The sequence below is a fragment of the Sciurus carolinensis genome, chromosome 2 (assembly GCF_902686445.1).
Source record: "Sciurus carolinensis chromosome 2, mSciCar1.2, whole genome shotgun sequence".
Classification (NCBI taxonomy): domain Eukaryota; kingdom Metazoa; phylum Chordata; class Mammalia; order Rodentia; family Sciuridae; genus Sciurus; species Sciurus carolinensis.
This window is the reverse complement of record NC_062214.1, coordinates 162,789,426-162,814,703: the sequence shown is the minus strand read 5'-3', so window position 1 is coordinate 162,814,703 and position 25,278 is coordinate 162,789,426.

The window sequence follows — 25,278 nt, the reverse complement described above, 5'->3', positions numbered from 1 at the left end:
CACTGATTTTGTACCTCCTATATGTGGGGCATTCCAGGGTGCAGAGCCAGGAATTGCTTGTAATTGCACCTGCTATACTTAAATGTATAGCCCTAGGCTCAATCACACTATGGAAAGAAAAAAAAAAAAGTATATTTAGAGCTTTAAAAGCTTTTTTATTTTTTTGTGGGGATGGGGTGGGGTGGGAAAGGGATGTATGGATGTTAGGATGTTATTGGCATTTTTATGTGTTGCAGGATTTTGTTTTGTTGTTGTTGTTCCTGTTTCCCGCCCCCCCTCCCCAATTAATTGGATGCACTGACCTTGCCCAGGAAATGAAGAGATTCTCTCTTTTGATGCTGTTACCAATGTTATCACAAAGTGACAGTCACCTGTAGCAAAAAGGTGGCACCAGACATGATCAGTGATGTTTTATTTGCACATGAATATTTTTATTTTTGTATTCTGGCTCAGCTGCTTCTCTGAGTGGAGTTAAGGAATGAGCCACAAAGGATTTTTGTAAAAGGTATATTGGCAATGCATTTTATATTCCTCTATATTTAATTTTGAAAATCTAAAAGAAGGATTGTGCATCTTGAGAGAAAGTTGAGTAAACTTTGATCTAGCGGAATGTTAATTTGTGCTGCTTCTTGTGCACGATAGCAGCAGTAGTATCTCTCTTGGAAATGAACATCCCATATTATGATGTCTATGAATATAGGTTTCCTTTTCTTCTCTCCCTCCTTCCCTCCCTCCTTCTTTCCCTCCCTCCTCCCTTTCTCTCTCTCTCTCCCCTGTTTCTCCTTCTATTTCTTTCCTCTCCCAGCCTCTCTCCCCCTTCCCTCTTTCCTTTTTTTTTTTAAATTTGAAATCACTTATTGTAAATAAGTTGTAATCCAGACCTCATGTATCAATGGGGAACTTTCAAATATAAATATTACCAATACATTTTCTGGTTGTGGTCTGATTTTTGACTGAAGTATAATGGGAATGATATGTCCATTGTTTTTAGTTTGAGGATTTTGCTTCAGCTTCATAAATCTTTTGGTATTTTAGTACTTCATTGTTTTAGCAGGAGAGGGCAGCAAAAGTTCATTTTCTCTGTTAGTAATGCTGTGGTTCTTGATTGGTTTTAAACTTAGTTGTGAGTGTGTGTGTATTTTTTTTAAACAGCATCTGTTTGTAGGTAGAGGTAAAAATTGAAACATTTTTGATATGAAAAGTTAAATATGAAAATTATAGACCGGTTCAACCAGACAGTGAAGACTTCTGATCCACATCAAAGTGAAAAGGCTACCAATTTTCCAGCTCTGGCTGAAACATACTACTTCTTTTCAAACATGACAAAATGCAAGCTGAGTCTTAAAACTCTTGGAATTTAAAATGTTCTTTGGAAATGATTTACTTTCTTCATAGTGGTAATAGAAACAAAAAATGAAGGTGCTCCCAAAAAGCAATGTAACCTTCCCCTTCACAGCTGTGTGAGAGGTTCTGTACTGTGGGTGCATCACAATAAAGCAGCAGTGAAGAGTTCGAAGGCGCCTGGCTGTTTCTGTTTGTTTCTGACCTCGTAGCCTTCTGGAGTCATACAGATGATAGATTCAATTAAGTTAATGGGTTTGGTGCATTCAGGCTTTCATTTTGAGAAAATCGGTTCATGACAAGGAGTATGTAACATTGGAGAATGATCCAGTCTCTTGCTGTGTATTATATACTCCAAAAAGAGTGGCTTCAAACAATGATAATATTTATTCTATCCACAAATCTATAATTTGGGAACAAGTAGGCAAGAATGTCTTGTCTCTGATCCTCAGTATCACCTGGGTGTCTCAAGTGGGACAGGAGAGTTTACTTTTAGTAACAACATGGCTCACTCAGATGACTGGTAAGTTGGTGCTGACTTGGCCAGGAGTTTAGCCAGGGGTCTCAGGTCCTCCTCACATTACTTCTTTATTGGGTTTCCTCAGTATGGCAGCTGGGTGCTCAGAGACAGGAAGTAGAAACTGCCAGTGCTTTGAGGCCTTGTCCCAGACAGTCAAAGCATCGTCTCCCACATATCTGAACAGTCCCAGCCTGCTCAGATTCAAGTGGTGGGGACACAGACTCACTGTGAATCTGAGAAGGGTGTGAAATAAATTGCAGGCATCTTTATCATAGAATAGTTTATATGTAAAGTATTTAGGTGGGATATATTCTCTTAATTAAGTCACATCAAATTTGGAACCATGTGGAGTTAAACAGTTAAATGTTTCATATTCAGTTAATCCGGGAAGAGGAGGGAAAAGCTCTTAAAAGTTTCAAGCAATTTTGTATTTCAAAGCATAACTATTTGTAGCATCTGAAGTTCGACTTCTTGGCAAATTAAAAGAAGAAACTTGTACCAAAAATGTTTTAGAATTCAAAGTTTTGAGACTTCAACAGAATGTCTAATCCATTGCATAATGTCTCTTCCTGCCTGTAAATAAATATTTATCAGAAGGGAGGCAAAATAAATTCATGGTCTATGGTCCAATTCCTAATTCCAAGATTTTTACATAAGAAATGTGCCCTAGAGGTTCTATTAGATTAGTTCTCTTTAGACATTTTTTTTTTTTTAGCAGACTAAAGTATGGATTAGCTAAGAGAAATTAAAATAGGATTTTTTTTTCCTGATTGTGATACAAAAAACTCCCATGAAAGTGTGAATCTAAATCTGGGTTCTCTGTGGTCCAGTGGTTGATTTGTTGGTCCTTATTCCAGAATCAAACTGTCATGATTACCACAGCTTTATAATGGTCTTAAATCAAGTTGTCTATGTCCCTTCTATTTTGTCTTTCAAAATTATTCTCAGTGTTTTAGGTCCTTTGTTGAAGCAGGGTACCAGTTTCTACAAAAGAGAATAAATGTCATTGAAATTGGGATTACATCAGATCTATAATTTCAAGAAGAACTGACATTTTGGTAATACTGAGTCCTAAAATCTGTGGTTTGAATGTGCCCGCCAACAAAAGCCTGTGTTGGAAAAAATCCTGAACACATACAGGAGGTGGGGCCCAATGAGAGATGATCAGACAAGAGGCCTTCGCACTCACAAATGGATTAATGCTGTTATCAAAGTGGAGTAAATTCATTATAAAAGGGCAAGTTCAGTCCCCTTCTCTTTCTCCCATGTCCCCTCTCTCACCCTTTTGTTTTCTGCCATGGGATGATACAGCACAAAGTTCCTCACCAGATGCAAGCACCTGGAAATTGGACTTTCAAGCCTCAAGAACTGTGAGAAGTTTCTATTTATAAATTACCTTGGGTATACTGTGACAACGCAAGACATAATGAGCATGTTATATCTTCATTTATTTAGCCTTTAAATTTTCTCAGCGGTATTCTATGCAATATGGCACCTTCAGTACACAGGTCTCATATATCTTTTGTTAAATATATTACTAAGTATGTTTCGAAGGTATCAGTGGAATTGGTTTTTTATTTTTCCATTTTTCACTGCTGTTATGTAATAATACAGATGGTTTTGTATATTAACTGACATTCTCCAACCTTGCTAAATTACTTAATACTTTATTACTTCAATAATACTTAAATTACTTATTACTTTAATAACTTAAAAATGTCATATAGTGCAGTCATCATTTTCATCTAGTGCCAAAATACTTGTGGCAGCTGCAAAAGGAAACCCAGTACCCATAAAGCAGTCATTCCCTTGTTCTCCCCTCACGCCTGGTAACCATTAATCTGCTTTCTGTCTTTATGGATTTACCTGTTCTGGATAGTTCATATAAACGGGATCATACAATATGTGACCTTTTGTGTCTGGCTTCCTTCACTTGGTGTAATGTTTTTGAAGTTCATTCATGTCGTAGCATGAGTTGATACTTCATTATTTCCTAGGGTTAATTCTATTATGTGTAATCCCATATTTGCTTTTTCATTCCCCCAGCTGTTGGACATTTAGATCATTTCTACCTTCCAGCTACTGTGAATAGTGCTACTATGAACATTCATTGTTTTTGAACACTTTTTAATTCTGGGTGTTTTTGTAGGAATGAAGTTGCTGTTTGATCTGTTGAGGAATTGCCATGCTGTTTCTGCAGCAGCTGCCCTGTTCTACATTCTGGCCTGTGGAAGGGTTCTAATTTCTCCACGTCTGTGCACTGTTATTTTTTATGTTTAGTATTATTATCATTATCATCTTAGTGGATATGCTGTTCAATTTAAAAAAAAAATACCCTTTTTCCAATGTTCTTCCAGTTGGATAATTTTCATTGACCTATCTTAAAAATTCTTTCTACTATATTTTTGTTGATTGTTAATTACCCATATGGTAATTATTTTTAATTTGTGTAGAATTTTTTCTTTTAGAATTTCTACTCGGGTTGTCTTCAGTTTCTCTTTCTCTGTTGAGATTATGTATCTCTTCATTTGCTGTATGTTTTTCTAAACATCACTAACCCTAATTATAATAATTTATAAAATTCTTATTTTCAAATTCTGATATCTTGGTCATACATCTCAGTATGTCTGTTTTAATAGTCTTTTTCTTGGGAATTTGTCACATTTTCTTGTTTCTTCATGTGTTGAGGAATTTTTGATTTTGTCCTGGTTATCTTGAATAATTACATCATGGAAGCTCTGGATTTTATATATTCCTTTGAAGAATATTGATTATTTTGCTCTAGCAAACAGTTAACTTGGAAGAATTCAAAATTCAAACTCCTCTGAGTCAGCAGCTCCAATCTCAGTTCACTTCTTTATCTTTCTTTAGAGTTTGCTCCATGCAAGCAGAGATCAGGAGTTAGCCTTAGATTTGGGCTTAGTTATACACAAGATTTGAGTTCTTCCTCTGGACTTTTTCTTCGGGGTAGCCCCCTCCCTGACTTTCCAGTGCCTCTGGTTGTCCTGAACTCCGTTCTTTGGTTCTTCAGGCTAGAAAGACGGGTTTTTCAATTGGTATTCGGCTTCACGTAAGTTGACCCTAGCCAAAAGCCCATAAAAATAGAAAATCAATATCATCCTTTCTTTCAAGAGTTGATTTCCTTTTGCAATAGATTTTCCTCCAGAATGTGGCTCTGAATGCTTTCCTGGTGAATTCATAGGTACCATCCCCACAACTTCCCCTTATAATAGTATCTACACCTTAGGATATCATTCCTTGGTACAGCTATCTTAGATACAGTGCTATTAACTAGCATACAGAACTTATTCCTGTTTTACCAGTCTTTTCATGAATGTGCCTTTTCTCTTCCAGAATCCAACTGAGAGTCTACATTATATTTAGTTGTTATGTCTCCGTTAGTCTCTTCTACTCTGTAATGGTTCCTCAATCTTATCTTTCTCACCTGACACTTTTGAACTTTTCTTTAGTTCAACTTTCAGTTGTTTCTTAGGAAGTTTCTCAAATTGGACTTTTCTGATGTTTTCTCATGATTAGATTGAAGTTATGCATTATTTGGAAGGATGTTTCAGATGTGATGTGCTTCTCAGTGCATGATATCAGGGAGTAAATAATGTGACGTCCCTGTTAGTTACTGGAGATGTTAACCTTCATCATTTGCTGAAGTTCTAACTGCAAGACTTTTTTTCACTGGAAAATGACTGTGTTTCTTTTTATGATTACTAAATAATTAGGGGGAAATACTTTATGACTATGCAAATATCTGGGCTTAAGCTTTTGTCCACTAACTTTGAGTAGTGTTCTAAATGGTGATTTTCTGTTTCTTTCGTTGCTAATAAATTTATTAATTTTTTCTATAAAGAAGACTATTTGCTTCTTATTTAAATCTATGTGAATTCATTAATATTTTGTCTTTTGGGTTATAATCTAGTACTGTCATCATTTTGTTGTTCTAGGTTCCAACTTGGTCATTAGGAGTTTTTAGGTTGACTCCTATGATGTTTTGATGTACCCCCCACCTCCTTTTTTAAAACACTTTCTTACTTTTGGCACCACAAAATGTATTGTCCCTGCGTGAACTTCAGGGTTTAACCAGTTCTTCTATAAGTCCTGGTTTCTTTTGTTGGAGAATGGTACTAAGAAACCAAGATCTGGAAGGGAAACATGATCATTGCTACTCCTAGCCCCTCCCAGTAGATATTTCTAGGATATATCTGTATGTATACTAATTCATGTATACATATATCTATATTTCTGTATTTGTTTGTGTATATTTTTTTAAATTGTGAATAAAACCAGCACTACCGAGTTCATTCTGTCCTCTTCTTTCCTTGTTTATAATTCCTCTCTACAACTGTAAACAAATTCTAGCAATATTATGAGTAATTTATTTGTTCAATTTTATTATACAGATGAAGTATTTTCAGAGTTTGTAACCAGTACCTTATAAGAAACAACTTTACCATTTAAAGTATGATATCTGTGTATAGTTCTTTTTTTCCCTCAGGTTCAAAGTCTTAATTATTTTTATTAGCGTATTATAATTATACATAGTATTTGGGTTCATTTTGATGAAATTATACATACAAGGAATTTGATTTCAGTTCCCATTTCTCCTTTCCACTTTTCTCCTTCCTACTCTACTGATCTTCCTTTTACTTCTTTCTTTGTTTTTGATTGGTACTTTTTACATATATATAAAAGTAAAATTCTCTTTTGTACATTTATATATGTACATAATATGATTTTGTTAAATTCATTTCCATATTTCTTTCTCTTTCCCTTCCTGCCTCCCTTCCTCTTGTTCTCCTATAACTGCACTGATCTTCCCTCTATTTTTATGGTATCGGATTTACCCCACCACCTTTACTTTAGTTTCCACATGTGAAAGAAAACATTCAACCCTTGTTTTTCTGAGTCTGGCTTTTTTACTTTACATGCTTTTTCTCCATTTTCATCCATTTACCAGCAATGCTATTACTTCATTCTTATTTATGGCTGAGTTAAACTCCATCATGCTGCATTTTCTTGATTCGCTCATCTCCTGATGGCCATCTGGGTTGATTCCATAATACGGGTCTTGTGAATTGTGTTTCTATAAACATTGATGTAGCTGTATTGCCATAGTATGCTGATTTTAGTTCTTCTGGATAAATACAGAGTGGGATAGCTGGGTCATATGATGGTTCTATTCCTAGTTTTTTAAGTAATTCCCACACTGCTTTCCAGAGTGGTTGTACTAATTTGCAGTCCCACCACCAATGTATGAGTATACATTTCCCCCCACATCTTTGCCAGCATTTATTATTGATTTGTATTCTTGATAATTGCCATCCTTACTAGAGTGAGATGAAATCTTAGTGTAGTTTTGATTTGCATTTCCTTCATTGCTAGAGATGTTGAACTTCTTTTCATATATTTGTTGGCCATTTGTGTTTTTTCTTTCGAGAAATTTCCATGTAGTTCTTTTTCCCCTTTATTGATTGGGTGGTTTGTTTTTGGCATTGAGTGTTTTGAGTTCTTTATATATTTTGGATATTAATCCCCTATCAGAGGAGTAGGTAGCAAAGATTTTTTTTTTTCTCATTCCATAGGCTTTCTGTTCACTCTCTTAATTGTTTTGTTTGTGGTGTAGGAGTGTTTTGATTTGATGGCATCCCTCTTACTGATTCTTGGTTTTATTTCTTGAGCTTTACGGGTCTTATTGAGGAAGGTGGTACCTGCACCTATATGATGGAGTGTTGACCCTGTGTTTTCTTGTAGCAGTTTCAAGTTTTCTGATCTAATTCCTAAGTCTTTGATCCATTTTGATTTGACTTTTGTGCAGAGTGAAATATTATCCAGTTTTCCCAGCACCATTTATTAAAAAGGCTATCTTTTCTCCAACATATATTTTTGGCACCTTTGTCAAGTATTAGACAGCTATAAGTATATGGATTTGTCTCTGTATCTTCTGTCTTCGTGTCAATTTTGATGCCAATACCATGCTACTTTTGCTACTATAATTTGAGATCTAGTATAATTGAGATCAGGTATTGTGATGCCTCCTGCATTACTTTTTTTGGTACCAGGATTGAACCCAGGAGTGCTTAACCACTGAGCCACATCTCCAGCCCATTTTATTTTTTATTTTGAGACAGGATCTCACTAAATTGCTGTTGCTGGTGAACTTGTGATCTTCATGCCTCAACCTTCCAAGCCCCTGGGATTATAGGCATGTGCCACCATACCCACTCACTTTTTTAAATTCAGAATTGCTTTGGCTATTCTGAGTCTCTTATTCTTCCAAATGAATTTAAAGATTCTTTTTTCAATAGTTCTGTGAAGAATGTCATTTTAATGGGGATTGCATTGATTCTGTTTATTGCTTTTGTAGTGTGGCCATTTTGAGAGTATTCTGCCTTTTCAGTAACATGCGAGGTCTTTCCATCATCTGATGTCTTCTTCAATTTCTTTCTTCAGAGTTTTACAGTTTTCATTGTGGAGATCTTTCATGTCCTTGGTTAGATTTAATTCCTAGGTTTTTTATTTATTTTTTGAAGATGCTGTAAAAGGGGTGTTGTTTCTGATTTCTTTCTTAGCTGAATGACTATTGGAATACAGAAAAACTGTTGATTTATGAGTGTTGATCTTGTATCCTGCCACTTTGCTAAATTCATTTATCAGCTCCAGGAGTCTTCTGGGGAAATTTTATGGGTTTTCTAGATATAGGATCATGTCACCAAGCAGTGATAGTTGGACTTCTTTTCCTATTTGTATCCCTCTAATTTCCTTCTCTCTCCTGATTGCTCTGGCTGGAGTTTCGAGAATTATATTGAATAGAGTGGACATCCTTGTCTTGTTTTGATTGTAGAGTAAAAGCTTTCAGTGTTTCTTCATTCAGTGTGATGTTGGCTTTGGGTTTGTCATATACAGCTTTTATAAGGTTGAGGTGAGTTTCTTCTGTCCCTAGTTCTCCAGCGTTTTTAACATGAAAGTTGCTGTATTTTATCAAAGACCTTTTCTATATCTTTTGAGATGATTGTATCTTGTACTTAATTTTATTTAAATGTGAATTGCATTTATTGATTTGCATATGTTGAATAAACCTTACATCCCTGGGATGAAGCCCACTTGATCATGGTGTATTATTTTCTTACTATGTTTTTTAATGTGGTTTGTTAATATTTTACTAAGGATTTTTGCATCGATGTCCATCAGGTCTGTAATTGTCTTTCCTAGATGTGTCTTTGTCTGGTTTTGGTATCAGGGTTATACTGGCTTTATAGAATGTATTTGGGAGTGATCCCTCCTTTTCAATTTCATGGAATAATTTAAGAAAGACTACTGTTAGTTGTTCTTTAAAGGTCTGATAGAACTCAGTGAGAATGCATCTGGTCCTGAACTTTTCTTTGTTGGGTGACTTTTAATTGCTGTTTCAATTTCATTATTTGATATTGGTCTATTTAGGTATTCTATATTTTCCTGATTCAATATGGGCAGGTTATAAGTATTTAGAAATTTGTCCGTGTCTTCTAGATTTTGCAGTTTATTGGAGCACACTTTTTCAAAATAGTTTCTAATGATTCTCTGAATTTCAGAAGTGTCTGTGGTGATATCTCCTCTTTCATCTCTAATTTTGTTGAAGGGCTGGGGATATAGCTCAGTATAGCTCAGTTGGTAGAGTGCTTACTTTCCATGTACAGGCCCTGGGTTCAGTCCCCGGCACCACCACCACCAAAAAAAAAAAAAAAAAAGTCCTCTAATTTTGTTGATTTGGACTTTCTTTCAGTTTGGCTAAGTGTTTATCATCTTATTTATTTTTTCAAAGAACCAACTCTTTATTGCACTGATCCTGTGTATTTTTTTTAAAATTTCATTAATTTTGACTCTGTTCTTTATTATTGTCTGTCTTCTGATTTTGGAGTTAGTTTGTTCTTTTTTTCTCAGGACTTGAGGTGGAGCATAAGCTTATTTATTTGGGATCTCTCAATTTTTTTGAGTTAGGCACTCACTATAATACATTTTCCTCCTAGTACTATTTTCATATGGTCCTAAAGACTTTGATATGTTGTATCACTGTTATCATTCATTTCTAAGAATATCTTGATTTCTTCTCTCATTTGTTCTTTGTTTCATTCTTCATTTAAGAGAGTATTGTTCAATCTCCAGATGTTTGTGTGACTTCTATTATTTTTCTTGCTGTTGATTTCTAGTTTTATTCCATTATGATCTGATAGGAAAAGGGATTATATTGATTATTTTTTTATTTGCTTAGAGTTACATTATGATTTAGAATATGATCTGTTTTAGAAAAGGTTCCATAGGCTGCTGAGAAGAAGGTAAATTTCTGCTGTTTTGGAATGAAATATTGTATAGATGTTTATTAGGTCTAATTGATTGACACTATTATCTAGGTTGGATATATCTTTATTGATTTTATGCTTTGATTACCTGTCTATTGGTGATAATGGTATGTTGAAGTCACCCAGTATTATTGTATTAGATTCTACCTGGGAATTAATGTCAAGGAGTATTTTTCAAATGTAATTGGGTATGTTGATATTTGGGGCATATTTATTATTGTTATATCTTCTTTTTGGATTGTTCACTATACTAGGATGTAATGGGCTTTGTCTTTTTTAATTTTTGCTTGAGATCAACTTTGACATACATGAGAATAGCTACTCCAGCTAGTTTATGGACTCTGTTTGCATGGAATATTTTTTCTATCCTTTTACTTTCAACCTGTGAGTGTCTTTGCCTATGAGATAAGTCTTTTGCAGACAGCTTATAGTTGGATCTGATTTTTTGATCCATTCTGCTAATCTGTGTCTTTTGGTTTTTTAATTTGTCAGGTTGCTTTATTTTTAGAAGTAATTTATATATAAGTATACATAATTATCATCAATCATAAATTAATCTATGTGTTTTAATTAGGGAGTTAAAACCATTGATATTCAGTGTTATTATGGATATGTGTTTGTGGTTTCCTGCCATTTTGAACTTTTTGTTATGTTTAGTTCTGTCTTGATTCTTACTTAGATAATTATCTTATATTAATCTTCATCCAGTTGGGAGTTTTGGGATTTGTTTCAGGGTTCCTGTATGCAGTTTATCTTTGAGAATTCTTTGTAGTGCTGGCTTGGTTGTCATAGAAAGTTTTAATCCTTGTCATAGAAAGTTTTAATTTCCTCATTGATTATGAAAGAGAGCTTTGCTGGGTAAAGCAATCTTTGTTGGCAGTTGTTTTATTTTAGAACTTGGAATATCACCTTCTAGACCCTCCTTGCTTTTAGTGTCTAAGTTGAGGAGTCAGAAGTGAGCCTTATTGGTTTGCCTCTGAATGTGACCTGATGTTTTTCTCTTGTAGTTTTTAATAGTCTTTCCTTATTTTCTGTTAGGCATTTTGATTATGATGTGTCTTGGGAACTTCTCTTTTGCTCAGGTCTGTTTGGGGTCTTGTATGCCTTCTGTATGTGAATGTCAATCTCCTTTCTGATATGGGGAAAGTTTTCTATGACTTTTGTCATTGAAACTGTTCTTAATGCCTTTAGTTTTTATCTCCATGTTCTCTTCTATCCCAGTGATTCTCAGGTTTGGTTTCTTGATGTTGTCCCAGAGTTCCTGAATATTCTGATCATGCTCTATTCTTTTCCCCTTTTTTGTATTCTGTGTACTCAAATTCATATATCCTGTCTTCAAGTCCTGATGGTCTGTCTTCAAGGACTGAAGTTCTATTTTCTACACAGTCTAATCTATTGGTGATGCTTTCAAGTGAATTTTTAATTTGGCTCATTGTGTCTTTCATTTCCAGGATTTATTTATTTATTTATTTAGTACCAGGGATTGGTCCCAGAGTTGCTTTACCACTGAGTCACATCCCAAGCCCTTTTTATTTTTTATTTTGAGACAGCATCTTGCTAAGTTGCTTAGGGCCTCACTAAGTTTCTGAGTCTGGCTTTGACTCACAGTCCTCCCATCTCAATCTCCCAGGCCGCTGGGATTACAGGTTTGTACCACCGTGCCGGGCTTCATTTCCAGGATTTCTGATTGGTTTCTTATCAATATTTCTATTTATGTGTTCTTTCATCTCCTTTATTTGCTCTCATAATCCATTCTTTAGATCTTCATTTAGTTCATTGAATGTTTTAATAATTAGTTTTTTTAATCTTTCTCTGGAATTTCATCCTCTTTTATATCTGTGGGGTCCTTTATTGGGGGACTGTGAATTTTGGGGGGAGATTTGTTTGCCCATTGGCTCATGTTTTCAGAAGTCCTGGACTTGTACATCAATTGAGATGGATTCCCTTCCACTTAAAACTACAAGAGAAAAACATCAGGTCACACTCAGAGGCAAAGCAATAAGGCTCACTTCTGACTTCTCAACTTAAACACTAAAAGCAAGGAGGGTCTAGAAGGTGATATTCCAAGTTCTAAAAGAAAACAACTGCCAACAACGATTGCTTTGATGTGTCCTATGTGTGTATTTATTTTTTATTCTAGGATTTCTCTGTTTTTCACATATAGGTAGATGTTGAGGGTTGGAACCTGAAGTTCCCCTCTGGTTGTTCTTCCTTGGAACCTGGTTTTTGGTTTGGGATTTTTCTTTCCCCAGTTCTGTGAGTTGAAATAATGTTTAGGCTCGGGTGGGGTTAGAGCAGGTGTGGGGTGAGATTCACTGTTCCTTAGCTGAATTGTGTTTCTTGCCAGCAGGATCTCTACTCTGTGATCTTGAAGTACCCGGATCATTTTACAGCCCCTCTTAGAGGTAGAGGGAGCCAGGAGTAGTTCTAATGTCAGCAACAGATGTGTAGTTTTGAGGTAAATGTCTGGTGTCTACTCTGACATCTATAACACTGATTGCCACCTATTTAGAAATGGTAGGGTCAGCAATTAACACCAGTACCAGCATAGAAAACTGTGAACTAGGTTAGGCATTCCACAGCAAGTATCTACTGTGTCATCCACTAAATTAATAATCACAACGTGAATGCCGTATGACTTACATAACTATATATAATTCTGTTATTTTTTGGAATTATAGTTTCTTAAGAGATTATAGAGTGGGGAGGTGAGAGAAAGAAATATTTCTTAAAAAGTGGTCAGAGGAGAGGTAGGTGGTAGTTAGCAACTGAAAAGAAGAAGGAATAAAATATTCATAGAGAGTAATAAAGAGAGGACATGGGAACAGGAAAACTTGACTTTTAGTGGGGGATAAGAGTGATGAAGGGGAGACAAGAGGGACAATATCCCAGGTGGGGACAAACCAGCAACTCAAACCTACATATAATTGAACAAGGTTAAATAATAAACAGGAGCAGAAGAAAGCAATCAATTTGAAAGTAAAATTATATAAGTATACATGTATTTTCTGAACCTATCTGCTCAGTGAGTACACACATACCCCCCACCCACACACAAAATCATACATGTTGGAAGAAAATAAAAATAATACAGTATGATGGAATGATGTTTGAAAAAATTTCTAAGTAGTTAAAATTTAAAAGGAATAAAAAGAATAGATGAAAGAATGAGAGTATAAAGAAAAGAAAAAAAATGTTGCTGAGAAACAAAGGGCTTATTTCTGCTGAGGTGATCAAATCCATGGTGTTGAATGAATTTTCATTCTCTATTTGTTTTGGACTTTGTAACTCTTGGGTCAAGTGTTGGAGGTTATTAAGCCCAACATCTTTCTGTTCCTCACTTAGCTGCCCCACTTTGTGGCTAGGAGGCACAGCTGGTTGTAGTAGATCTCACCTTCCAGTTGGATAGCACAATTTGGGTGCTGACAATTGTATATTTCTGTGATGGGGGTGTTGTAGAAGTTCTAAGGTGGAGATTCTAGCGATTGGGGTTTGGCCTAGACCAAATTTTGGAACTCTGTGGGTAGGTGTTTGAGAATTGCTCCACACTCCCTATTGTTGGGGAGATGCCTGTCTCTGCAGGACATCTAGATCTCTAGGGTCCCTGGTAAAATCCACTTTTAGGGTATAGGGACAAAACCTCCATAGATTTCACCTTCACCACTATGAATATGAAATACTGGGTCTCTGCCCTAGAGTGCAGGCACTCCTATGTGGTCACTGTAGCACAAGCAACAATGGGAGCATTCTTCCTTGGGATCCAGAGCCTGAATGGTCCAGGCAAAATTTTCTTTGTGCCTATTTCAGTTTCTCTGGTTCAGGCACACTCTAGGATTTTTAAATTTTTATATTTTATTTATTTTTTTGATCAGCTGCAGGAGTTTCCAATCTGCTTTCTCCTGTAACCCAAGTGCCTGTTTTCACTGACCATGGGGAGCCCAGTGGCTGTCTTCCATGCCCAGAATGCTTCCCCTCCCAGGGGAGTTGTTTTTGAATTTGCTTTCACTGATTTGCTCCCCCTACTGATTCTGTGTCTGTTAAAATTAGCCTTCCTCTCTAATCTGCAGGTTACCATGAATCAATTCTTTATTTTTTAATTTCTTTATCCTCTGGCTGCACCATCTCCTTTGTCTGTGCTGTCCTTCCCTTTCATGGATGGCACTGGTGCCCAAAATGGAGCTTTTCTAATGTATTATTTTTTTATATGTACTTTTTTTTTTTTCTTCTGTGACTGTTTTAGTCAGTTTTTTTGCTGTTGTGACTAAATGACCTCATCACCACAACTATAGAGGAGGAAAAGTGTATTTCAGGGCTCTGGGTTTCAGAGTCCTAGAAGGCTGACTCCATTTCTTGGGGCTCAAGGTGAGGCTGAATAAACATCATGGTGAAAGAGTGTGGCAGAGGGAGGCAGCTCACATCATGATCAGAAGCAGAGAGAAAGAAAGTCTCCATTTGCCAGATATAAAATATATACCCCATAGCCACACCCCCAAAGCCCTACCTCCTCCAGCCACACCCTCCACTTCAATTACCACTCAGTACATCCCTATCAGGGGATTAATTCACTGATTGGGTTAAGACTCACAACCCAATCATTTCTCCTCTGAATCTTCTTGCATTGTCTCACATGAGCTTTTGGGAGATATCACATCTAAACCATAACAGTGACTATTTATTTTTACAATTCGGTATTAAGTTTCATTGAGTTCCCTTATTTACCCACCTCACTGAGAAGCAATCTTCCCATTTTGTAAGTCTGGTGTTGAGGAACTGCTGGGAAGCACACTATTCCTCTACTCTGCCATCTCTTCTCCCCAGCTACTATCTTAATTTAAATCACTATTTCCCATAGCAATTTAGGTTAGCTCCTTTCTTCCCCAGCCCTTCAGTGTAGTTGTATGATTCATTTGTAATATAGTTGTCATTGTTTTCCATCTTTCCCTCCACATCCTGCCTAATATTTTAAAATTCATAAATAGCATAATTCATTTCTTTGTGTTAAAGAGTCCTATGGCTTTGCCATGCATAGAGTCTGGTATCACACCACAGAAGAGTCCCACTACCTGCCCCCAGGAAAGCTGCTTTGTGATCATCCTTATAAAAAGCCCTTCCAACTCCCAAGTCCTAGGAACTACTGATCTGTTTTCCTCTTCATAGTCTTGCTTTTCCAGAGTGTCATTTAAATGAAATCATACAATGTATAGCCATATAAATGGATCTGACTTAATTCCTCAACAAAATGTATTTGCAGTTCATTCATGGTATTGTATGAGTGAGTAGTTTATTCCTTTATTGTTGAATAGTCTTTGTCTACCTGCCAGTTAAGGGGCATCTGTGTTGTTTCCAACTTTGGTATTATGAATAAAGCTACTATAAACAATGTGGACCACTGTGTGAAACAGGTTTTGTTTTTTTGCCCCCCTTTTTGATAGATATCTAGGAGTACCCAGAAGAAGATATAGCCACCCCTGGGTGCCCATCAAAATGAATGAAAAAGATTCTCATCAAGGTACATGCTTATGAAATGTTCAAAACATGGAATAAAAAGACATTCTAAAAACTTTAATCAGGAGGTAAAAACATATTTTAAGAATCAGAATGATAAATCAACGTAAGAGATTTTAGACATAAGAATATTCAGAAAATACTTCTGATGCATTTTTTTCTGTATTTTTCCCTGGTGCCCTCCAGCTGTTGATAATGATGGGGTTTGTTGTTACATATTTGTACATGCACACAAAATACAATATAATTTGGCCTGTATCACTCTACATTCATGCACTTTACTTCAGTTCAAAACTGCTTAAAGATCTATTCCAGCAGAACAAAAAAGCAGAAGAAACAGGACCAGGAAACAGTGGCTCCCCCCAGGAAGAGAACAAAGGTCAACTGAAGACTTGTTGAGCAGGCACAGAGCCCTAGCATCGACTGGAACAGGGGAAGAACTGGTTCCAGAAGCCAAGGGACTTGGTAGAAAAACTGATGTAACATTTGGAAAGGATTAATGACATGTAGTTGGCAGATAGGGTAAGAGAAAAGGAGAGTTAATTAGAGACTCCTGGGGAATGAACAGCTTTCACGGGGAGAAATGTAATCATAGTATATTGCTGGACTGATGAGAGTGTTTACACAGTCACATTACCAGAGACTGATTGCTGATTTAATTAAAAATGGTGAAATAACTGTATTAGGATGAGAAAGGGGAGGGAGGAGGTATAAAAGAGCTAAATCCTTAATAGATAATGTGCGTAGAGTTGCTAAATCAAGAAGTAGCAAGATAAGCAAATTGGAAATGTGGGAGTAATTGCTGACAGCTTAAGTTAAAATTAGTTAAATGTAGTCAAAAGGGGAGAAAAGAGGATCATGCTAAGGAGGCATACTATCTTTTAGTAAAGTCTCAACACCTAAAAAAATAGGTCAAACAAATGGTATATATTCTTTTTTCAAAAGCTCAGTGTAGCAGTCCTTACCCGACCTCAACAGCAGGTTGAGACGTGCTTCTTGGTATAAAGGACTTTCTCTGAGGTTAACATGATTACATCTGTAAGGACATGGCAGATTCAGGTCAAGCATCAGGAAGTAATGGGTTTGGCTAGTGACATCCCCTTCCCCAATTTATAACTAGTTTTTTTTTTTTTTTTTTTGAGCTTTTGAGAATGCAAGGGTCAAAAATTGATCTGTACCATTGTGTTTATTATATTGTAGGTTAAAAGAAACCTGGCACAAATAGCCTCCTAGCTTGCCTGAATGAGGAAATGTGAACATCAGATGAAGTTAATGAGTTAGGAGCTGACAAGCAAGTTCACTGACACAAAAAGGATATTATCACCGTTTCTGTTACACTTCAGCACCCGGAGTGTCTCAGACAATAGTGCCTTCATATAACCGGCGAGCGATCTGAGGTGTCAGGGATGATGGAGCAAATTGAGCTTGTGGAATCAGAGGAAGGCCTATTTCTTTGTGAGAACCCCAGAACAGCACTGCCTCTTTAGAAAACTCATTGCTGGCTTCAGGGGGAATGTCTGGCTGGGAAGGGGACTTGAGGAGGGCCTGAGAGGGGGCCACCAAGATTGGGAGAGGAGCTTTCTTGTTTCTGCAGACTAAACCTGAGAGCCAAAGGTCACGAGGCATCGTGTGGGGTCAGCATCCCTCTTACTGGCAATTGGATGAGGAATTATCAGAGAGAAACCTCTGAAGATCCATAAACACTACAAGGACAGTTCAGCTCAATTATAGCCGGCGGGGGAGGGAGGGATGTGCTGGGGGGAATCATTTTAAAAGCACATCAATTTGGGAGGCTTTATTTTCATTAAGAAAGCATGCATTCTTTCATTCTTACTGTCAATTGAAGTGTAGATATCCTAGCAAAAAAGTGCATGTGCCATACATGAACAGCTTGCTGAATTTGTACTGATTTCTTTATAAAGATAAGAACAGGAAACCAGTGTGTGTAGAAGACAGGTTAGGAGAGACTGTGTTCTGTACGGTCACTCTCTAGTGACCAGAGGCTGTGATGTGCCAGGATATCACTGATGGCCAGGTGTGGCTGCATCTCCCTGGAATCTTTTCCACTCCTAGAAGGACCATTAGGGATTTCCTTGGGTGTGACCCTCTGCAGGGATGCCCACAGCACCTGACATCCTGGCCAGTTTTGAGGTTGCACCCAGGCACACCTGGCAATGCTAGAGAAGTCTTCAGGCCCAAGTTATAAAAGAAATGGGACTAGGAACAAGTAAGAAATAAATGTCAAGACCTTGCTTGGTTTTTCCAGGAAACTCATGGTTTATTTCCATCCCATGATTCATTACTGATTCAAATAGGTGAAAAAGCCTGAAGGAAAGGCAGTGAATTATTCTAAATGCCAGATCATCTCACTCTCTTTCCTAAAGCCTTTCCATGACTACCTGATAGACAAGGAATAAAACCAGATTCTCCACCACAGTCTTCCTGGTGCCAAGTTACCTGGTGCTACTTAACTCCAGTTTCCCTTACTCACCTGTCCTGATCCTGCTGGTCCTATCCTGTTTCTTGACCATGACCACTTACTGTTTCCTCTGCCCTAGGCATTTTGTGTGGTTGGCTTCTTCTCACCTTTCAATTTTTTTTCAATTTTTTTTTCTTATATGCTGCCTCTTCAGTGCACAACTCTGACCTGTCGAAAACAGAATCCCTTCTCCCAGATCAATCCCATCTCACCCTCTTGTTCATTGACTGAACAGATAATCTCAATTTGAACTACATTTTATTTATTTGCTTACTTGCTCACTTGCCTCTTGGCTACCTCCCCTTTCTAGAACATTAACTCTTTAATGGCAAAGACTGTCTTCCTCACTCAAGTCTGTAACCCAGCCACTAAAATAATAATGCTTTGCACATGGTCGATACTTAGTAAGCATTTACTTGCTTAGAATGCAAGAATAAGTGATACGCATAATAAACATATACTAGGCTAAGGTATTTTCAGGGTGAGCCCAAGTCTTTCTCCTTTGGAAGCCCCCATGGGGCCTTGAAGATGTTGGATGCTCTACTTTCAGACCCCTGGAAAGGGGTTATTGAATTCTTTATTAGTTAACTATTGCTGCATAATAATTTACCACAAACTTGGCAACTTAAAACACCCATTTATTTTCTTATCATTTCTGTGGATTAGGAGTCTGGGCCTGGCTTAGCTAGGTCTGCTTCTTGGGACCTATCATGAGGTTTCAGTCAAGAAAGCCAAGGTTGTGGTCTCTGACAGGAAGGCTCTGCTTCCAAGTTCTCATGGGGACAGAATTCAGTTCCTTGCAATTATAAGACGGAGGACCTCAGTTTCTGGCTGGCCATTAGCTGAATGCTACTGTCAGCCTTTAGCTGGTTGCTGGCCGGAGGCTTTTCTCAGTTCCTTGCCAGTGGACCTTCTCAGCATGGCTGCCGGCTACATGAAGACAGCCAGGAGTGTGCTAGCAAGATGGACATTGCCATGTTATGTGCTGTAATCCCAGAAGCGGCAGATCATCGCCTTGATTACATTCTATTGTTAAAACCAATCATTAAGCCCAGGCTGAAGTCAAGGGGAGGGGATTACACAAGAGTGTGCATACAAGAAGTGGGGATCATTCATCTGTTCAAAGTCCAGAATCTCATCGTCTAAATCAGGAACCTTGCTCTCTGGGTGAACTTTCCCTGGCTCTATGAATTTTTGAAACTAGAGAAGCAAGTTATCACCCTGTTCCCCAGCAAGCAATTGTGGACTAGTTGTAGGATGAGAATGGTAGGTGATGGGAGGTACAAAGGCATCCTGGGAATAATTCTTTTTGGTTCTTGACTTTGTCCTCTGAGGTGGTGTTCCACCCTCTGAATCATTCACCCCTTTTTATACCAGATAGCGCGCACATATAGTTTGGTAGTCTTACCAACTTGCTTCCTGCAGGAGGAGCTGGGGACTCCACATGCCTCTTTGAGTTTGTAGTTATCTCTATTCCCTTCAGTCCAGGAGGGCAGTGTTTTTGCTGACATGACTTTCTTGAAAACCTTGTAGGTCTTCTGAGTATTTCACTGTGGCGCCCATCTCTCAACAAAAGTCATGCCTACGGATCTTTTTAAGATAGACCCTTCCTACCTTGGGCTCTTGTTGAGGTAGCTGAGGGACAAGGGTCCTAAGTTTCCCACTGTCCCTCTGATGTGATTAAGAGAATTGGTGAGGCACACCTTTAATGTCTTGAAAGGCTTCTTTGTGTGCCTGAGAATGATTCTGATCCTCTGCTCTGCCTTGAGATTTTAATGACAGGCTGTGCAGTCACACTCTTGGCTTTTTCTCTGTGCTAGTAAGAAACAATTTCTTAATTCTAGTATCTTTTGCCATCTGGAAAGTTTAATAATTTTCAGTGATTAAGTCCTATTTTTTTTTTTGTTGTTGTTGTTTAACATGTTTCTCTTGACTTATGTCTCCTCATATAAAACAGGTAGTAAGGAGGTTTCAGGGGTACCTTCTTCACTTTGCTTGTAGATCTCTTTCACTAAATGATGAAGTTCATTCCTTAATGTCTTGCCTTCTGTAAGACCACAGGAGACAACTTTGCTAAGTTCCTGCTACTACACAGCAAGTCTTTCCTTCTCCTTTCCAAAAACTTGTTCTTTATTTCCTTCTTGCTTCCCTCGGAGCCTTCACTAGCAGCATCCTCAAAACCCCTTCTGTTAGCACTCTTTTTGAGCCAGTTTAGATTTATTTTATTCTGTATAACTCAAAATTCTTGTCGCCTCTGCCCAATTTCACAGCCACTCTCACTTTAGGGGACATTTGTTACAACAGCACCCTGCTTCCAAGTACCAAAGTCTCTATTGATAAGGCCTGTGCAGGCTGCTCGTGAAGCTGGAGTAAGGGAAGTTAACATTTGGGTGACTTTGATTCTCAGAGCATTGAGTGAAAGCTTACTGTTCTTTCAACAGGGTGTCAGGTGTAAGAGAAGCTATTTGGTGGTAGTCATCTTTTGGGGCAAGGATGATGTTGATGTCCTGACCTTGTTATTCCATCACCTCCGACAGGTTTATTTTCCCTGCACATTTATATGCCTTTGGGGTTCAGGATTTGGGTAGGATGAATTGAATTCCCTTGAAGCCAAGCCAGTGGATATGGATTCTGGGACTTTTGGGAAGTATTAGCATCAAGGAAGACACAATTGGGTGAGAATGACTTAGGGGGGATCGGGAATGGGACATTTGGAGATGGACTTGTGCTTCATGATTCCAACCCATTGGAAGATGTGGACTACCCAGCAGGCCCTTGGACCACAGCCCACACGTTTCCTCCAGCAGTCTGACCTTCCAGCAGGAGAAGCAGTTCCTATGATGACTGTCCCCTGGAGTGGCAGCCAGGGCACAAAAATCCTGACACATGATAAAGAAGCTTCAGGCTGGCAAACCCTCCTGGCAACGCTATATAGCTTCTAAAAAGTGATGTTGTCAGTGGGTCCCATGGCCTGTGTCTACTCCTGGGGTTGCGTCCTGAAGAGGAGCCTGGAGATTCCAGCCGGAGGCCTCCCACAGCTCAGGAGTGCTGCTTGGCATTCACGCTTGACCCCGGCTAATCTGGGATGTTTCTCTATAGCACATACCAAAATGACATACCCATAGGCATCCCAGTTCCCTGAGGATCATGGCTGTCAAACTTGGTATGTATCTCATGAGCTTAATTCAGCATGATGTCATGAATGCCACAGGCATGTCCTTATATCTTGGTGTCCTTGCTTCTCGGTTGACTGAGTGAATCATTCTGCGTGGGAAATTGCTATTGCCTGAGCAACATCCATTCTTATAGAAGTTTCCGTTTCATTCAGGTCAATATATTTCTTAGTTCTAACCAAGATCCTGGCCTCCACTGTTATGTGAATGTATTTTCTTTCTCTTTTGAAGGATTCACACTTACTGCTCATTTCTTAGAGAGGTTCTTTCAATCATGGTGTCCCTTCCTGAAAGCCTTTGTCCAACTTTCTAATCGACTAAATTAAAATCTGTTATCTGTTTTCCTTTTTGGGGTGAATAGGAAAGAGGAATCCCAGGGACAAAGTTATATGGGTCACAGTATTTTTAGGTGATGTGAGAAATAGGCAGTCTTGAAGTATCAGGTTAAGTAGAAATTTCAAATTCTTTAAAGGAAGATTCAAATGGCCACTTATTATTTTAGTAACCCTATAAGAGTTGGTTTGCATTCAGGTAGAATGGCATCATTATTTCTGATCATACAGCCTAGATGTAGTTTAGCAGAGGCAAGCCTACTGTTTTTCTCTGCCCATCTCCTCTGTGAGCAGCTGCATTCTCCTCTCTTCTCCTTGAGTGTTGTGAGTTGAATGTTGGTCCCCCAAGAGATGTGTCCACAAAGAACCTGTAAACATGAACTTGTTTGGAATGGGTTACTGCAGATGTGCTTAAATTAATGATCTGGAGATCATTCTGGTTTTAGGGTGGGCTTAAACCCATGAAAGTTGCCCTTGTACGAGAAAGACAGAGGTAGAAACAGAGAGGAGAAGGTGAGGTGAGGACAGAGACAAAGAATGGAGTTGTGACGCTCTAAGCCAAGAATACCAAGGATTGCCAACCACTCTCAGAAGCTAAGAGAAGGACAAAATGGATGGTTTCTCATGGGCTCCAGAAGAAAGCAACCTGGTGCACACCTTGGTTTTGGATTTCTAACCTCCAGAACCCTAAAAGGATAAATGATTGTGGTCATTCATAATGACAGTTCTAGGAAATAAATGAATAGGGCACGTGGCAGAGATGTTAGTATTTGCAGTGTCATTTGGTATCATGGGATAATATTTTTTCCCTTCAAGAAAAAGTTCTGGAGGTGAGAAATTATTTGGAGCTGGCATCAGGGGCCCAGAGTGGCTGTTACAAGGTCTTTGAAACCAAAGGATGCCAAGACAGGAGCTGAAGGCTGCTTTGGCCCAATAATATCAGGCAATTGCTTGAAAGATGACCAGAGGAGTATGCTTCTCTGAGTAGAGACCAGTTCATGCTGCTGGGATAAGATTTTTTTTATCCTTAGATAATTTGGAGGGAACATGATCATAACCATTGTCGGTGGGGAGACTGAATTGGAAACTACCATTTTCCTCTCACTTGGAGAGTTGGAATATATACTTTTCCCCCTTAGGGATCATAAAAAAATTTGTGCCAGTAATGCTAGTCAGAAAAGAGTTACCCAGGCTCATTCTGGATATATTTGTATTAAGACTCATTGATCTAATGCTGTGGCAGAATTCATCCTAGCCCCAAATTGCTATAACACTACTATTACTATTGCACTGGAGATTGAACCAGGACTTGGTGCATATTAAGCAAGTGCTCTGCCCCTGAGCTACATCCCTGGTCCTGAATTATTTGATATTTTATCATCCAGAGTTCTCTTCAAATACTCACACATCCTGATCCTTTCAGGGAAAAATTTGGAAATAGTGTTAATCTTAATAGAGAAGAGAAGAAAAAAATGACTGATCTTAATTCCTGGTCAGCCGTGCTGGAGAGTCTATGAACTTTCCTAATGATATCAGTAGAGCTTCTGGAAGGGCCAGAAAATCTGAGTTCTAGCCAGGGACAAGCTCATAGATGTATTGTCTTCACTGAACTAGAACAGTTACTAGAAGCAGAGGAAAGAGATTGCCCGGAGACTGGGTTTCAGTTACAGCTGTGCTACTAATTTGTTTGGTACCATTTATTAGATTTTTCGATTGTCCAATATGAGAACTCCATTTTCGCCTGGAAAAATCCAGATCTCATCTCCCACCCCTTTCCTAGGCTTTCGGATTCCTTCATCATGCTGTAATGGAGGTTCTGCTGGGAGCTTGGATGTCCACTGGAGAAGGTACAAGCAGAGCAGCTCAGTGACAGGTGATGATGGTCCAGACCTGTCCAGTATGGTGGTGACCTGAACTGTCCAGGGCCAACAGTGTCATCTGGAGCAGATCAGTCTGACTTTGTTAACGACAGCCTATTCTCCAGCTTTCCCCCTCCTTTCTCTGAAGTCTGGCAACGCTGGTTTCTGTTGTTTAATACAACTGTGTAATTTTGTGTAAACAATATGATAAAATTAAGCTTCTTAGAGTTCTAGAATGAAAGACTGGAAGCTAAAGGATTCAAGGGGCTGATTGTGGGGTTTGAATACAAGCAAGCTCACACTTTTTCCTGATCAGGAGGTGAAAGACAAGGTTTAAAAGCAGTTTTATGTGTTATTCATTGCAGTGTGCTTTCTGGTAGCAGAAGATTAAAGACAAGGAAGCAATAGGGGACAGATGGAATATACTGAGGTTGACATGTAATGAGTTTATTATTGTTCCTTTGAAATGAACGAGTAGCTCCATGCTTTATAAAATTCTCAAGGGTTAATTTCCACTATGGTAAATATTGACAGAAAACTCTTGGGGGTCCTCAAAAACTCTTGGAGGTCCTCAATAATTTTAAAAGGAATAATGGGATCCTGTGACCAAAGACTTGAGAACCAGTGACTTCACCAAAACTTGTATTCATTCATGTGCACATGTAGGATTTCTCTTCTACTGAATAAGTTCATGTGATAAAGTCTTTAATTTAAAAATTCTCAGTTGAAGTGAAGCCTAAGCTAATATGTATATAGGACAACAAACGATTGAGACATTTCAAGTTTTAAATATCACCTTTGATAGTATAATATTCCCTTTTCCTATAAAATGGGGTTAATATCACCAAACTCCTGGGGTCACTGGGAAGAGATGGCATATGTAAAACACATGGCTACGCTTGTCACTCAATGGCTTTGATTATTATTTTTCAAGTATATTTGTATATACTCTTGAACATGTTGGCTTAGCTGGGGTTCTATTCCTCTCTGGTGGCTTTGCTACCACATACCTGTGTGGTTGTGGAGTCCTTAAGTTTTTCTCCTTTTCATTGAATAAAAATTTCACATAGGAAGTATTTTTAGACATTTTTCTTCATGCCCCATGAGGAGAGCGAGTCCAATTCCAAAGTAACAACTGTTGTCACTTTTTGAAAAAGAAAAGGTAAAGAAGTTTGTTGCAGAATATTTTTTAGGGAGGGTTATACTATCTTGGAACCTCAGTGAATTTGAGTGACATGTTCCTAATGGGAGAGATTATGGAAGTCTTTTAGTGTATTGAGAAATCCCTACTCACAACCTTTCTTTTTTCCTTTACTTGACACATGATTCCTAAAAACCATACTATTACTACTATTTTCTGTTCTTTTCAGATTCATCTATGGCCTCATTCAAAAATCTTTGACTTTGATGTCTGAGATTTCAGAACAGACTGTGGCTCATTATTGTGACTAGAAACCAGATCATGATATTTGTGTTTGGCTTAACTACCAGGAAGAAAAGTGCAGAAAGATGAGCCACATGTCTTTTCCTTTGATCAAATGTCATGATTATGAATAATAGAAATCCTGGTTTTGCTGAAGAGTTGACCAAACCACATAGAGTTACTATGTTAACTCTGAAATAAGTAAACATGCCTCTCTGCTGTCTGTGATTTCTTGACACAGAGGCATTTTTTCAAAGTTCAATGTTTTAATGCTGACATTTAATTGACAGCTTATAAACAT